Below are 16,142 nucleotides of genomic sequence, written 5' to 3'. Positions count from 1 at the left end.
TATAACAGAAGGACTGCAAATAAATAACAGAAAACATTTTTCAAATTATCTTCAAGTGTACAACATAGTTCCCCTTACAAATTAACAACGCACCTTTTTAAACGTAGGAAAAGTGTTAGTACTGTGTAAATCAAACACCAGAAATTCACCACCAAAAATTCCTCACAAATGTACCTCAGACAGTAGTATCACAAAATGGCTGTGGTTTCCTCTCATTTGAGATATATACATAACCAATTAACTTTCATCACACACAAATACAAAACCAAAGTAACATTTTAATTGGTTCTAAATTTCAACACTTTCAAATGTGTTTTCCCCATGCAATTTCCCATAGGACATTTACATACGTCTACAGCCTGAATGGCTGAACGGAATTACACCAAACTTGGCAAAATGGTACATCAAACCTAAGAGGTCAGGAAGGATCTACTATGCCCCCTTATGGTCATTTCCCCCTTCGCTTTGGCCTCCTCTTGTCTCTCAATCCTACCGAGAGACAAGATGGCGGCCGCTACGGACTGTTTGGAATGTTGACAGACGCCGGAGAACCAATCAGCTTCGCAAAGCTCCGTAACGCGAAAAGTACGCGAAGCGGAGCGCTGTTACAGATATATATATTTTTTTGAACGTTAATTTCTCAAAATCCACTGGAGCACATATATTGAGACCTAGCAAAGGCACATCGGGCTACCAGTCCCTAATATTTTACCAAGTTTCGTGCAAATCCATTCAGCCGTTCGATTATTATTATTATTTTTTTTTTTTGCCCCGCGGGGCCCTTTTAAAACCTCCACATCAAACCTAGGGGGTCAGCGAGGATCTACTATTCCCCCTTATGGTCATTTGCCCCTTCGCTTTCGCCTCCTCTTGTCTCTCGATCCTACCGAGAGACAAGATGGCGGCCGCTATGGACTGTTTGGAATGTTGACAGACGCCGGAGAACCAATCAGCTTCGCTTCACAAAGCTCCGTTGCGCGAAAAGTCCGCGTCCTGGGCCGCTGCCCAGTCCGCTGTTACAGATATATATCTTTTTTTAAACGTTAATTTCTCAAAATCCACTGGAGCACATATATTGAGACCTACAAAAGGCACATCGGGCTACCAGTCCCTACAATTTTGCCAAGTTTCGTGCAAATCCATTCAGCCGTTCGGGCTAAAAGTGAGGCCAACCGCCCTATGGAAATTAACATGGGAAAAACGCGTTTTGGGACCCCCCTTTTTTCTCGGCCCCCCCTTGACGAATCCCCCCAAAATTTTCAGGGGCTGCTCAGAAACAAAATGTGCCATTTTCCTGAAAATTTCAGCCAATTCCGTCCACAAACGCCAAAGTTATTAGACATAGAATTTTCAAAAAACCCATAGAGAAAAAATCCTAACTATATATACCTACTGGCGACCGCCAGTAGGTAATATATATATATATATATATACATATGACGCTCCAAATCCTCCCAGACTCGTGGAAGAATATCACAGCACTCGAAGGTGGAGGGTTTCTACACGTTAGATTTTATTTAGCAAGGGGGTGCACACAGACGCGTTTCGGCGTTCTGCCTTCGTCAGTGTGTGATGCACTGTGTTTACTCCCGGCATGTTTTTAAACTTTCAACGTCACTCCCACATTCACATAAGCATGGACATAGAAAGGGGATTCACACCATACATTCAATGGCAGCGGCCATCTTACAGTGTTTGTTGTAAATAACATTGATCCACCAAAAACAAAAGTTAATGTGCGAGTTAAAGCCCACAGATGGGCAACAGCCATATTCTATGTATGGTATATATCATATAATAGCCCCAAATTGGACACAAAAAAAATATATATAAGTATCCGGATTTGTCTTAACTCTTTAAAGTTAATATTCCCTTCAGGCTTGTGGGGTAGAAAAGCATTTTCATGGATTATACTCGTCGGCTGTTAACTGAAAAGTAAAATGGTACTTTACAGCTTGCGTCTATTTTTAAACCCTGTTTAAAAGACTTTTTATATCAATTTTATAGGAAAATGCACTAGATTTCTTATTTTGGGTTATTTATTAATATATATAATTTGCATTAGGTACTTTAGATCATAAATAACACATTACAATTTATTGCACAGTAATTCTTGAAACACTTATGTGATTATTATCCATGCTACAAATTCTATGCATTTAAAGGAAATTGAGATATTCTCAGTTTTGAATCATAAAAGCATCTAGGCAGTTACTTCACAAATTTCAAAATTCGAACACACAAACATCATTGCTTTTTGCAAGTAGTAGTTAGCCAAGTACGTTTCGGCTTTACTCGCATTTATGCAGAGTTGTTCGTTGCGTTATTTTGCACACATTTTCTTGGTATTTATATCTTTAGTTATTATTGTGTGATAATGTGTATATTTTAAATTATTTATACATATTTATTCAGTTTTAAATAACCACAATATGTATTGTATTTATTTTTGAAACACACAATATTTAAAATGAGAGCCTACATATATATTTTTAGAAATATTGTAATATATGTGTTGTATTAGGAGCTCTCAGATATGTTTGCAAAACGAACAATACGCTATTCTCATGAGATCAATGCATGTGTAAAATGAAAAGTATTTAAATTCATAGTGCTTCGTCACTGTTTGCCATCACGTGGTGTTGCATTCACAAAGATATAAAAAACATGGCGTACTGCAGTCTGCTTATGTGATCAAGGGCACTGGATGCCCGAAACGCGTCATGTGTTGAGGAGTGAGGAATAATGAAATATATGCCATTGGATTTGTCCTGGTGGTCTGTCTTTCTTCAGTTCGCCGAAAGGAAATGCTGAGAGGTGTAGTGCTTGCATCAACATACGGGAGTCAGGTTACTTCCGGCAAACTGACCCCTCTCTGCCAGTTGGTAGCAGCCCACAACCTAGCACTGCTTTGAACCCGAAAAGGAACTTTGGCTGCAACCCCATATAAGCCAGGAGAGCACGCACCAGCGGGAGGGCGCCGTCGTCTGGGTCGGAGGATTCGCGAAGGATCGTCAGCTAAACTGTTGAGTGAGATGGCATTGTTGTAGGTTGGGGAGAAAGGCCAATCAGCATATCAGCTCTTTTTAAACCCGCAGGGTTTGAAACTCACGGGAACATCCTCTAAATATGTCCATAGACGCAGTACGCGAACGGGAGGCAGCAGCGGACGAGTTATTTAATAACATACCGAAAATTAATCCGAATGCGCCTACTACAAGAGTGCTGGAATCAAACACGGACAATGACATTAAGTTCCTTTTGAAAGTTCAGGAGAAAAAAATGAAAAACGAGCTAACAAAGTGGTAGGAGCATTATTCGCTAACAAAATATGTGGAGGTCGGCAGCCTACCACGTGGGCTTAGGATACTTTTGGCTCCAAGTTTTGATAACCCCAATCCCCACATGCTTAGGGAGTGGGGTGAGAGCATTTTAGTAGCATTCATGAACTTGGTTCATATTTTAATCAAGTATGCTGAGATTGATCGCCAAGCGCTATTAATTGAAATTGAAGCTATCAATAAAGAGCTGAGTAAATCGGATAAAAAAGACTTCATTGCAACAAAACAGAATGAAATTAATGAGCGACTAAAGAAACACGAAGATAGGATAAAAACAAGGAAAGTACATACATTTGCACAGGACCAGGCTGACTATGAGCTTGGCCAAACCTACACATTTGCCCGAAAATACAATAACGCAAGAAAGTTAAAAGTGAGTGGCAAGAATAAACCAAACATTGTGAGCAGTGCTCAAACAATTGTAAGCATTGCAAATGCTTCAAGTACTGACACGGAATCCTTTACTAGTGACTCGAGTACAGAAGGAGCAAATATGGACAGAGCAGCAAACACTATAATCCTCTGCCTTTGAGAAGAGGTCGAATTTCTAGTGGAGGAACGGAGACAAATTTTAAGGCCCAGAAATTGAAAGAAACCAATAGAAAAAGGCAGAACACAATCAGAAGTGTGCGGCACTGTGGGCGGAAACGTGAAGCCGAAAGAAAAGAAAAGGAATCAATGGCGCAAACGATAGACCTGGATAAAAAAAACATTATAAATCTGACATCAACCACATTCGCCAAGGCTGAGGAACAACTACTTGCCCTAGGACTAAATTACTGTCCATAAAGCAAATTTGATTATGCGACCACAAGAGTTTATGTATTCTGCATTATATGTAAATTAAAGCTTAAAAAATTATTTACCATTAAAACAGGATTAGAAAAATGAACTCAACCTGTGGAAACCAATGCTCCACCAAAACTGTAGGTCTCGGATGTACAGACACTGTTAACATTACATGACCTGAGCAATGAGCCAAATGAAACTGACCAACAAGAAGAATCTATAGATTCTACTTAGCAAATAATATGAAAAATGTATTTACTTCAGAAGGGTGCTGGCGATAGTCCCTACAAGCGTAAATCAACGTTTCTGCCGATCATGCCCAAAGACGCTGTTGAAATTTTTCATGAGCGCGTCACTGAATATATCAAAAAATTATACCGCCAAGTCAACTACAAAAAAAGCGAATTGGGAAACAACAAAATACAATATTAAAATCTGACGAATAAATTGGGCAAAGATTCAGAAGTCATTGTTAAAAAATTAGATAAGGGTGGGAACATATTGCTGTGGCCCAGAAAAGAATATGTACAAGAAGCTATGTGCCAGTTAAACAATGAGTGTTTCTATGAAAAAAAAAAACAATGAGAGAGTACAATAAAGCGAAAGACTCTATAAAAAAGAAATTGCAACATTGGAAGCGAGAAGGCTTGATTACTACAGGGGAATATCAATACAAGTTCAATGAACATCCTGTCCTTCCTTTCCTATATTTGCTACCTAAAGTCCACAAAAATACTATTCCAATTCCGGGACGCCCCATAATTTCAGCAATTAAGAGCATGACTGAACATGTGGGTGAATATGTGGACTATTAGTTACAAGATCTAGTAAATACATTACCTTCATATGTTAAGGATGCTGCTGACTTTTTAAATAAACTCCAGGACATTGTATGGGCTGACAATCTGCTTTTTATGACCATGGATATAGAGTCAATCTATACCAGTATTCAACATTCATGGGTGTAACTGCTGTTATGCATTTCTTGGATTCTAGGCCCTGCGAATATCATATGCACAACAAAATGTTAGTTGCCCTCATTACGTAGTGTCTAAACAACAATTATTTCTCAATTGGGAAAGATGTCTGTAGGCAGATACAGGGTGTTGTTATGGGGGCCTGCTTCTCCCCTAGCTACGCATGTTTACACGTGGGCTATTGGTAGGAGCAGATCCTCAAGGTGCAGCACCGCAAAGTCTTCACAAATAAGTTTGTGCATTGGTTGCGCTACATCGATGATGTTTTTTTTGTATGGAATGGTGACATTGAAAGTGCTGAGGAGCTTGTTAAAATGATTAACAACAATTGTTTGAATTTTTTTTATTTTTATTATTTTATTTTTGGCATATTATGAAAGGAAAGAACAAAATGATTTACAATCAAGTTGGCAGTAACTTCGACAGACACATAATAGTATGGCAGTAATACATGGCAGATGATGCACCATATTCTCGACAATTATCATTGCTCCATCTTTAACTTCAGTGGAGAGTTCCCACAAAGCAATTCCACCCGCGGCCTGTAATCTATACATTGTCTATACATATCTCTTCTGCCTTCCTGGTCCAAACTCGTACCACAGTCAGCCATCCAGAAACAGATAAAGTCAGTCACAGACAGTACAGTAGAACGTCCCGTAGTAGGGGGACACCAAATGCTGCCGTCCTACGGTCACTCTACATCAGTCGCTGCGTCAGAGTGCCAGGCGTTTGTGTTGTGTTCCCCTCTCACATATTCGCCCCCAAGTCAGATCCCGTGTCGTCAGTGTCAGCAGCGTCGACCACAGGCCTCCTCTCCAGGTACAGCGCCCAGTAGTTCTTCGGACGGTTACGTGGGGGTAGCAGTTCGCTGTACAGTCCTGTTTGTGTGCAGCAATATACCATATCCCTGGTCCATCTGTTTAATGTGGGAAAGGGCCCTCTCATCCAGATAAGTGCGATGCAACGCCTTGCCACCAGGAAGGCTATATCGACAAGGCGACGGAATTCCGGTGCAATATCCTTGGAATATCCCAGAAGCGCGTAGCGGTTCGGGAGATAGCGACCCTGTTTACCTCCGAGTAGACCTCATGCCAAACAATTGTTTGACTTTACATTTCACGTCCCACATCAGTCAAACCAAACTAGAATTTCTAGATGTGTGTATTTATACCAATGAAGGAAGATTATACACCATTGCATATAGAAAACCAACAGCAGGGAACGCGACACTACACGCAACTAGTGCACATCCCAAGCACTTAATCAGCAGCATCCCATATGGGAAAATCTCGAGACTAAAACTTATTTGCAGCACAGCTGATGATTTTGAAAGTTGCAAGAAAGAGGCCCTCATCAGATTAAGGAAAAGAGGTTACACTTTTAAGACATTGTTGGAAGCAGAGACTAAAGCTGACAATAGATAAAGAGCATCACTGCGTACACATAAAGATATGGACAAACCAGCTCCCGTAGATACAACTGAGGATACACCAAGACTAATAACATCATATAGTCGCCAAGAGAGAAAGTTAAGATCAATAATCAATCAAAATTGGCCTATAGTCCTGAAAGACAGTGTCATTAGCAGTAGACTCCCAACTAAACCTACTATCATGTTTAGAAAGACATCATCTATGGGAGCCAAGCTATCAAGAAACAGTCCAGAGCTAGGAAACAGTGAAACTTGGTTAAAACCAAGGCAAGGCTTCTTTAAATTTACATCATGCCGAGCATGTAAATTTGGAGTAAACACAACAAGATAGAGGACCGCATTTAGAGAAAATGAGGCAAACATCAAGGACAAATCCAATTGCCGTACTGATTACGCGCAATCATTAATAGTGCTCCGGCCTATACGGTCACACTACACTTTAAAGAAGCCCATAACAAATACATTAAGTGTTTATCATATTTTGTTATTGATTCCATTCCCGCCCCACGTAGGGGTGGCAATCAGGTAAGATTGCTAAGGCAATTGGAGACAACATTTATTTTAGAACTTGATAGCCTATTCCTAAATGGATTAAAGAATACAGAAGATATGCACACATTTTATAAATCTGGACCTCCCCATTTTTTAATGTTTTATGTGGATCATTTAAGATTTTTATCAAACTTTTACAGCCTAAGCTTGTGAGGTCTTATTCACATACGATTGTTAGTAGAATGACTTTATTTAGTGTTCATATCCGGATTCGTCTTAACTCTTTAAATTTAATATACCCTTCAGGCTTGTGGGGTAGATAAGCATTTTCATGTATTATACTCGTTCGCTGTTAACTGAAAAGTAAAATGGTACTTTACAGCTTGCCTCTCTTTTTAAACACTGTTAAAACACCTTTTATATCAATTTTATAGGAAAATACACTAGATTCCTTATATTGGCTTATTTATTAATTTATATAATTTGCACTAGGTACTTTAGATCATAAATAACAAATTACAATTTATTGCACAGTAGTTCTTGAAACACTTATGTAATTATTATCCATGCTACAAATTCATGCATTTTGCAGGTAGTAGTTAGCCGAGTACATTTCGGCTTTACTCGCATTTATGCAGTGAGTCGTTCGTTGCGTTATTTTGCACACATTTTCTTGATATATATCTTTAGTTATTGTGTGATAATGTGTATATTTTAAATTATTTATACACATTTATTCAGTTTTAAATAACCACAATATTTATTGTATTTATTTCTGAAACACACGATATTTAAAATGAGAGCCTACATATATAATTTTAGAAATATTGTAATATATGTGTTGTATTAGGAGCTCTCAGATATGTTTGCAAAATGAACAATACGCTATTCCCATGAGATCAATGCATGTGTAAAAGGAAAAGTATTTACAATTAATAGTGTTTCTTCACTGTTTACCATCATGTGGTGTTGAATTCACAAAAATATAAAAAACATGGCGTACTGTAATCTCCTTATGTGATGAAGGGAACTGTATGCCCGAAACGCGTCATGGAATGAGGAGTGAGGAATAAAGGAATATTTGCCATTGGATTTGTCCTGGTGGTCCATCTTTCTTCAGTTCACCGAAAGGAAGTGCTGAGAGGTGTAGTGCATATATATATATATATATATATATATATATATATATATATATATATATATATATATATATATATATATATATATATATATATATATATATATATATATATATATATATATATATATATATATATATATATATATATATATATCATATATATATATCACCACAACCTCCTTTGACAGAGAATCAGCCGCACACCACAATGAGGATGATGTCCATTTTAATTCAAATACAGTCGGCATTCCTGACATGTTTCGTTAGTTTTGAACTTTTTCAAAGGTGCGCCGCTGACATTGTATTCAGGACAGTGAAACCAACAAGTTTATCCACTAATTTAATTTAAAGGTTTCGCCACCTGGTGGGCGCTTGTAGTGAGTACAAAGCATTGTGGTCCTTGCAGTTTCAAAGTTCCAATAATTTTTACCCTCCAGTGGGTGATGACAGTAATTATTTCATTTTGCTGCATTTAAAATTCATTGCGTCTCTGAAACAGCCCATTTTCAAGGTTGTCAGTGATCCATACCAAACAACCCGGTTCTCTTTCAGGCAGACTATGGCGCTCTTGCTGGAGGTGCGTCGCTGCGGCAGAACCAAGCCGTACCTTATCACCACAACCTCCTTTGACAGAGAATCAGCCGCACACCACAATGAGGATGATGTCCATTTTATTTCAAATACAGTCCGCATTGCTGACATGTTTCGTTCGTTTTGAACTTTTTCAAAGGTGCGCGGCTGACATCGTATTCAGGACAGTGAAACCAACAAGTTTATCCACTAATTTAATTTAAAGGTTTCGCCCCCTGGTGGGCGCTCGTAGTGATTACAAAGCATATATATATATGTACTTTCCCACAACTTTCGGGACCAAACTTCATGAAATTGTCCCAAAAAGATGTAGGTTGTGGTTGTCATGGAAATTTTGGGAGTTATCCATGCTGTGGGGACCGAGATTTTGGGACGTGAACTAAGGTTACGTTTGTAATGTTATTTCCTGTAGGAACCTTTAGCCACACCTACAGCCCGATCCGCTGAATGGACTTACACTCATTTGGTACGGAGGTAGATGTTGGTTCAAGGACGTGCCTTTTGCTTATTTGTAAGGGTGGGCGGCCAGCTACGCTCCGTGCACGGAGTGCACGTAGTGCCGTCTCCTACGCATTTTGCGTAGCGGGCGTAGCCAGGCGGCACTACGCGCGCTCCGCAGACGGTGCGTAGCCGGCCGCCACCCGCCTCCCTCCCGCCCTGCCTAAATATTTAAATAAAAGGATAGGAAGCTTTTAAAAACACTTACCTTGTCCGCCGCGTCCCCGGGGCTCCCTCTTGCCGTCCCTGGATTCGCGCCGCCATTTCGGATACTAATGCGCATGCACGGGCGGCCGCGCATGCGCATTTCTCATGAGAAATGCGCATGCGCGGGCACCCGCGCATACGCATTAGTATCTGAAATGGCGGCGGCGCGAATCCAGGGACGGCGAGAGGGAGCCCCGGGGACGCGGCGGACAAGGTAAGTGTTTTTAAAAGCTTCCTATCCTTTTATTTAAATATTTAGGGAGGGCGGGAGGGAGGCGGGCGGCGCGTAGTGGGGCTACGCGGAGTGCGCGGGTGAGCGTAGTTTTGCGCCCACTTCGCGTAGCTCCGCGGAGCCCCACTCCGCACACTACGCCCAGGGTTACTTATTTGGTGAAAGTCCATTCAGTACTTGTTGAGAAATGTAAGTTTAAAAATATAGAGATATCTCTGGCCACGGATACTTCACAGTGGCTTAACGATTATTTGTGACTGGACGTGCAAACAAGAATTCTCTGATTGGCTGGATGGAACCTTAACAGAAAGTTGCGGCTGCCATTTTTAGCTTGGGAATGGCTCCCAGGGTTGCAAATTTCTAAAAAAGCTAACATAAGAGGTCAGAGTATAGGTACTCTAACCCCATGTTTGAAAAATGGGGTTGTTAGTGACCCACGTTGTGTACAAAATTGTGTTTTTTTAATTGCACACGATATTCGTGACAACACTGCAACTGTCAGTGCGGATCCCCATGTACCATCACGGGGACATTGCGAATATCGACATTGTTGCGAATATCAGTGGATCATTAATAAGCATTGTTATAGGGATATTGAGATTTTGATAAATGCTTTATTGAGTTATTTATATAGTGTTGTGTACTGTGATGGTTCGAATTACGTAACCGTGGGGATTGCATTGACGGACGTCATCGCGTTCTCCGGCCTCACCGTGAAAACGGAAAATAGTTTTAGAGATGGTTGTTCTAGAGATACACTAGAAAAACATGAGTTTGAAGTGTACAGTTATAAAACTCTAGTGTGTAAAATACTGTGATACACATACACACACACTCATATATATATATTCAAGTTGTTCTTTCGTTGGGATTGCACCCTCAGTGCGGTTAACACACAAGCGCCTCAGGCAAGGACATGATCCTCCTTAATATTCTGCTGAAGTGTTTTAAGCTTCATGCCCTTCTTCCTGAACAGTTTCAACAAAGAATGGCAAACAGATACCACCAGTACATTCCCTTTTGTTGTATGGCGTTTTAGATTCCGAATGACTTTTCCCGATTCATGCCCTTATATAGGTACAATTCGCATTACCCTTATATAGGCGTAGAAATCAAGCCCTTATTTAGGCATAGCCCATGCTACCCAAATAGAGGCATGGCTACTTCCATCCATTCATCAACACCACAACGATTTATTGGAAAATCAGACTCTTAAGCAGAAGGGACTGCCCCTAGCCTGGATATTGATTTCTCCAAGAAACTCCTTATTTTGCATGAACAACTATTCCTTAGGGGTTCATCCATGACGTTCATACACCCGACTTTACATCAAAGCTGGCATTCCTAAACACCTTCAAGGTATAAATATACCTTCACTTGCTATAGCAAAGCACAGTGTGATTCGGTGCAGTTCGACTACCTACGTGCCCGACGCAGCTTGCTACAGCAAGTGCCGGAGGAAGCCGACTCTCCAGCTAATGCACTGACAAGAAGCTGTCCTCTCCTGCGAGAATCCATCTCCAATGTTTCTGACTCCCCTTGCGGGGTGTTGGGAAATCGAGTCCGAGACAGAGATACCAACCTACTTCATTCTAAGGTATGGAGCTGATTAGAACCTAGGGAAACCTTTGGCAGCTCTTGGCAAAAACTAAACCTATGCTAAAAACCATTCTTACTTCTTCCCTCGTCCTAGACCTAGGTTAGGTAAATTGTGGTAGGCGTATTTTAGAAGCACCAGTTGAGTGTTTTAGCCTATGTTATTTATGTATATATTTTTATATGTCATACCACTAGACAATGCTACTACAGTATTATTTTATAATACTATTCTCGCTGTACGCATTATACTTTGCATTCTGTCTAACGATTCTAGCAGTTCACCTCTCTTGCATGAGAAAGAAGACTGTTCAATGAATCCTTTTATTGAAAACACCCGTCTCACTATTTCTCTGCAACTCTGTAGAAACGAAGCATGCACAATTGACTGAGTAAAATAGTTATCTATTGTTGCCACGACTCTGAAGATATTTGTTCCAGTCTTAGGGAAACAAAGTTGTCATGTTTATGCGGTTGTCAGGAACTAATCCCTTCTTGTGTATTCGAGAAACTTTCTAGTGACCTCTGAGCTAGCTGGCACGCACAATTAAGTTTAGTATATTTTGATAGAGACATACTGACCTCAGGCCTATGTCGCAACTATCGGATATATTATTCCAATGTGCAGAGCCTATTGGGAATAAAGGAACTACACTACACTTTCTATTAATGATTCATTACACTCAGGTGAGTATTTCACATTAATTCCTGGGGCTGGTAGTCATTTTACTACCCATGTCGCACTTGTCAGTACTCCAGCACCGATGTGCTTCGCAAGACGCTGCTGCATGGAAGACATGGCTTGGCAGTTCGGGCTGGACTGTTCCCATGAGGCACAGGGTCAGACTGATTTGCATATAGCCATGTCTGAAATGGGGTGGCTGAGTGGGCTAAAGAATGGTGAGAGATTAAACCCAGATCAGTTGACTGGGGGTGAGTGTTTGATTTGCTCAAATGCTCCGTCCATCCTCCCCTTTTGTATCGCCCCAATAGGCAGCGGCAGACCCACTCGGGTAACTCGGTGGTGCAATTTCGTGGCAGGGGCAGACCACTAAACATTGAGGAAAAAAGTTTCCCTTATGTTGAGGTCGCACCCGCAAGGCGGTACACAGCTGTTAACACACAAGCGCCTCTGGCATAGACACGATCCTCCTTAATATTCTGCCAACACATTTCGTGCTTCACCCCCTTCTTGCTGGGCAGTTTCAACAAAGAATGGCAAACAGAGCCCACCAGTACATTACCTTTATATGTAATGAATAATTACTCTCAGGTGAGTTTTTCGCATTGATTCCTGCGACTGGTAGTCATTTTATTACACACGCTGGTCGTAGCCATCAAATATATTTTTTAACAAAGTTTACAAATGCACCATGAAGTGTCCCGCAAAGTCGCGCTTGTCAGTACTCCTACACCAACCTGCTCTGAAAGACGCTGCAGACCTACTTGGGTAACTTAGCGGTGCAATCTTGTGGCCCGGGCAGACCATTAAAAATTGAGGAAACAAAGTTGCCTTTTCGTTGAAATCGCACCTGTAGGGTGGTTCACAGCTGTTAACACACAAGCACTTCAGGCATGGACACAATCCTCCTATATATATATTCAATGAAAAGAACAAAGATTAAAGGGACACTATAGTTAGGAAATATAACTTTTTAAAACCTTGGAAAATCTCTGAAAAAAACGAAGGCTACAGGGGTGTTATAGATAGGCTTACATTTCACTCGTACAAAACCAGAGAAATTCAGCAGTTATAGTCACTCCATAAGACTGCACATATTACATCACTGATGACATGGTCAGTGACATCACTGATGACATCTCAAATGACATCACTGATGACATCATACAGGGCCTTTGAGTGCTTTTAAAATGTTTACGAGTGTTAAATATATATAACAAGGCCTAGTGATGGCACAGCGGATGCATTAGTTCCTGTATGGATGATTGAGTTGGTGCATGACTGAGTGCATAGGTGAGTGAAACATTGTCTCAGTGAATGTATGGGTGAGAGACTAGAAGTCCAAGTCGCTGTATGGGTTGGTGAGTGGATGTGTGAGTGGCTGTATGGGTGATTGATTGGGTGTCTGAGTACCTGTAGGTGTGTATGAGTGCCTGTGTGGCGGGGTGAGAGGGTGAATGAGTGACTGCATGGATGAGTGAGTGAGTCAGTCAGTCAGTGTCTATATGGGTTAGTGAGTGTGTAAGTGAGGGTCTGTATAGGTGACTGAGTGTGTGTATGGGTGTGTCACTGAGCGAATAAAAGAGTCAATAGTATATGGATGAGTAACTTGATATGTGAAAGGCAGCATGGGTGAGTGTTGGATTATATGAGTGACTGTATGTGTGAGTGAGGGATCATGATAGTGGCTGTATGGGTGAGTGTGTGCTTATGCTAATGACTGTATAGGAGAGTGAGTATATGTAGTATCTGCATGAATAAGTGAGTGATTGCGTATACCTGTAAAGGCGAGTAAATGGCTGTGTGAGTGACTCTCTGGGTGAGTGAACAGGTGTGTGAGTAGCTCTACGAGTGACTGACAGTGTGCAAGTGGGTTTATGAGTGGATATATCAGTGGCCATATTGGTGAGCGAGTTGGTGTATGAGTGGCTGTATGGGTGACTTGGTGGATGTGTGTGTAGACCTATGAATTAGAGAGTGGGTGTGTAAGTACTGGTATGGGTGTGGCAATGGCTTTGAGAATGGTAGTGTGTAAGTTGTAGTGGGTGTATGAAAGTTTATATGAGGGTGTGAATGGGTGCATTAGTGGTTTTGTGGAAGGTGTCATTTGAGATGTTATCAGTGATGACACTGACCATGTCATGGGTGATGTAATTTATGTGGTCATAAGCAGTGCATTGCCGAGGCGAAAGTTATAGTAAGCTCAGCTAACTATAACTGCTGAATTTCTCTGGTTTTGTATGAATGAACTATCAGCCTAACTATAACATTCCTGTAACCTTTGTTTGTTTCAGTGAATATATATACATTTTTTCTATGTCTCTCTTTATCCAGAGATAGTGAGCATTGTTACGCTTTTTAAGTTTCTTCAGCGTTCACAAATAGATGCCACAAATGGAGTTTTAAAATGATAAGAGGTGCAGTAAACTTCTTGCAAAAGGTTAGGCAGCTGGCAATCATGCATGCCGCATAATGGCTGTTGCCTACTGCCCACTTCAGACATGGATATGCAATTCAGTCTCTGTCTTGCTCCAGTCTTGTTCAGCTTCCTCAATTAATGGCAACCTGGATTTTATGGTACATCGCGCATGGGGCTGGCAGAATTGGATTGCAGAAACTGAACCTTTTAGGCAGGGGCTCTAGGTTCTTTGTGCACTGAGCTTAAAGGAATCAAAGGTATGGTTGCCAGGTAGACGTTGATGGTGATGTTGTGGTGGTAAAATTAAATGAATAACAGCCTGGAGATAAGATTGTAAATATGGCTTCAGTAGCAAGCAGCTGAGAAAGTCACCATCACACAAGATGTTTATAGTGCGTAAAGCAGAAAAGCAATCCTCCCCAAAAAAAACAGCAGCAGCACGCGGAATACTAATGGGGCCTTTCCTGCTGCAGAGCAGTCCTACTACAGGCAGCTGTTGTTCAAGTTCCCTGTAATACAATTAATATGCCAGAGCAGAATTCATTTTCCTAATGCAGCTGCTGTGAGATCCTTCTGAAAACACGTACAACACAGGAAGCATCAGTAAAATGGTTTACATAAGCAGATTAAGTACTAGTAGCAGCATAAAAAGCCTGCCTCTCAAGGAAGGTGCATCAGATGCAGCAGTTAAAGGAAAAACTCAGTGAAAGGATGGGCAACAATTTCTACCAAGGGCACTGTGTCATGCATGGCAACTTTATCAGGTTCCTGGTTGTTAAACTTGTAGTTTTAAGTTTACCATTGTACTGAGGGTTTTTACGATAAAAAGCTAATAACATTACATGTGTATTTGTAAAGCGAATGTCCACCCAGAGGGATCTTGGCGCTGAATGACAGATGTTTATTGTTACCCAACTCAATGGTACTCATTTTATCGACCTCAGATGGAAGAAAGGCTGAGTGGACCTTCTGGGATTTGAAAAAAATGTAAATGTAGTGCTTATATAGCGCACTTATCACCCCCGAAGGGGTCTCGAGGCACTGTACACATACCGCTGTGGAACCCTTCCTGGCCTTTCCCTGTGAAGTGCCCACATCTGGGCACCCCCAAGGTGAAGCCAGGCATCCTAGTGCTGTTGGGGACGTTGTGGAGATTAAGCAAGCTATTGCCCAGAGTTGGAGAGTGGGACTCATGCTTAGAATAGGCACCAAGGCGAGAATTATCAGGTCTGGGGAAATTGAGCCCAAGAACCCCCGAGGCGGGAATTGAACCCTGGTCCGTGCCAGACCTCTGCATCAGGGTCTGCCGCTCTAACCATTGAGCCACACTTCTCCACAACGTGTGACCATGAGATCGAACACCAATGGATGCATTAGTCCACTGAGCAACCAGACCCAGCCACTGAGCTCCCAGACATGGCTGGTGGTGTAGCACATGTCATTGGACCCACTTGTTTCCCTAATATTAAATATGGCAGCTATGGCAAACTAGTCATAATTTCTAAAAATGAAATTCTAATCACCCACATGCCTCCACATACTGAATTACCTACAAGTGGTAACATGCACAGCGCTTGCAGCCTCTTGAAAAATGTGGAGGGCACCGATACTCGTTTATTTTTATTGAAACACAGCACTTTGAATGCCTATCATGAACATTGGTCTCTTTACCATCAGATATATATAAAAATTAATTGAATAAATAGTTCTTCGGCAAATAGAGAATACAACACGTAAGGCCA

Source organism: Lissotriton helveticus, chromosome 6 (assembly GCF_964261635.1).
Source record: "Lissotriton helveticus chromosome 6, aLisHel1.1, whole genome shotgun sequence".
Classification (NCBI taxonomy): domain Eukaryota; kingdom Metazoa; phylum Chordata; class Amphibia; order Caudata; family Salamandridae; genus Lissotriton; species Lissotriton helveticus.
The sequence above is the reverse complement of the archived record's forward strand: the minus strand, read 5'-3'. Positions refer to the sequence as shown.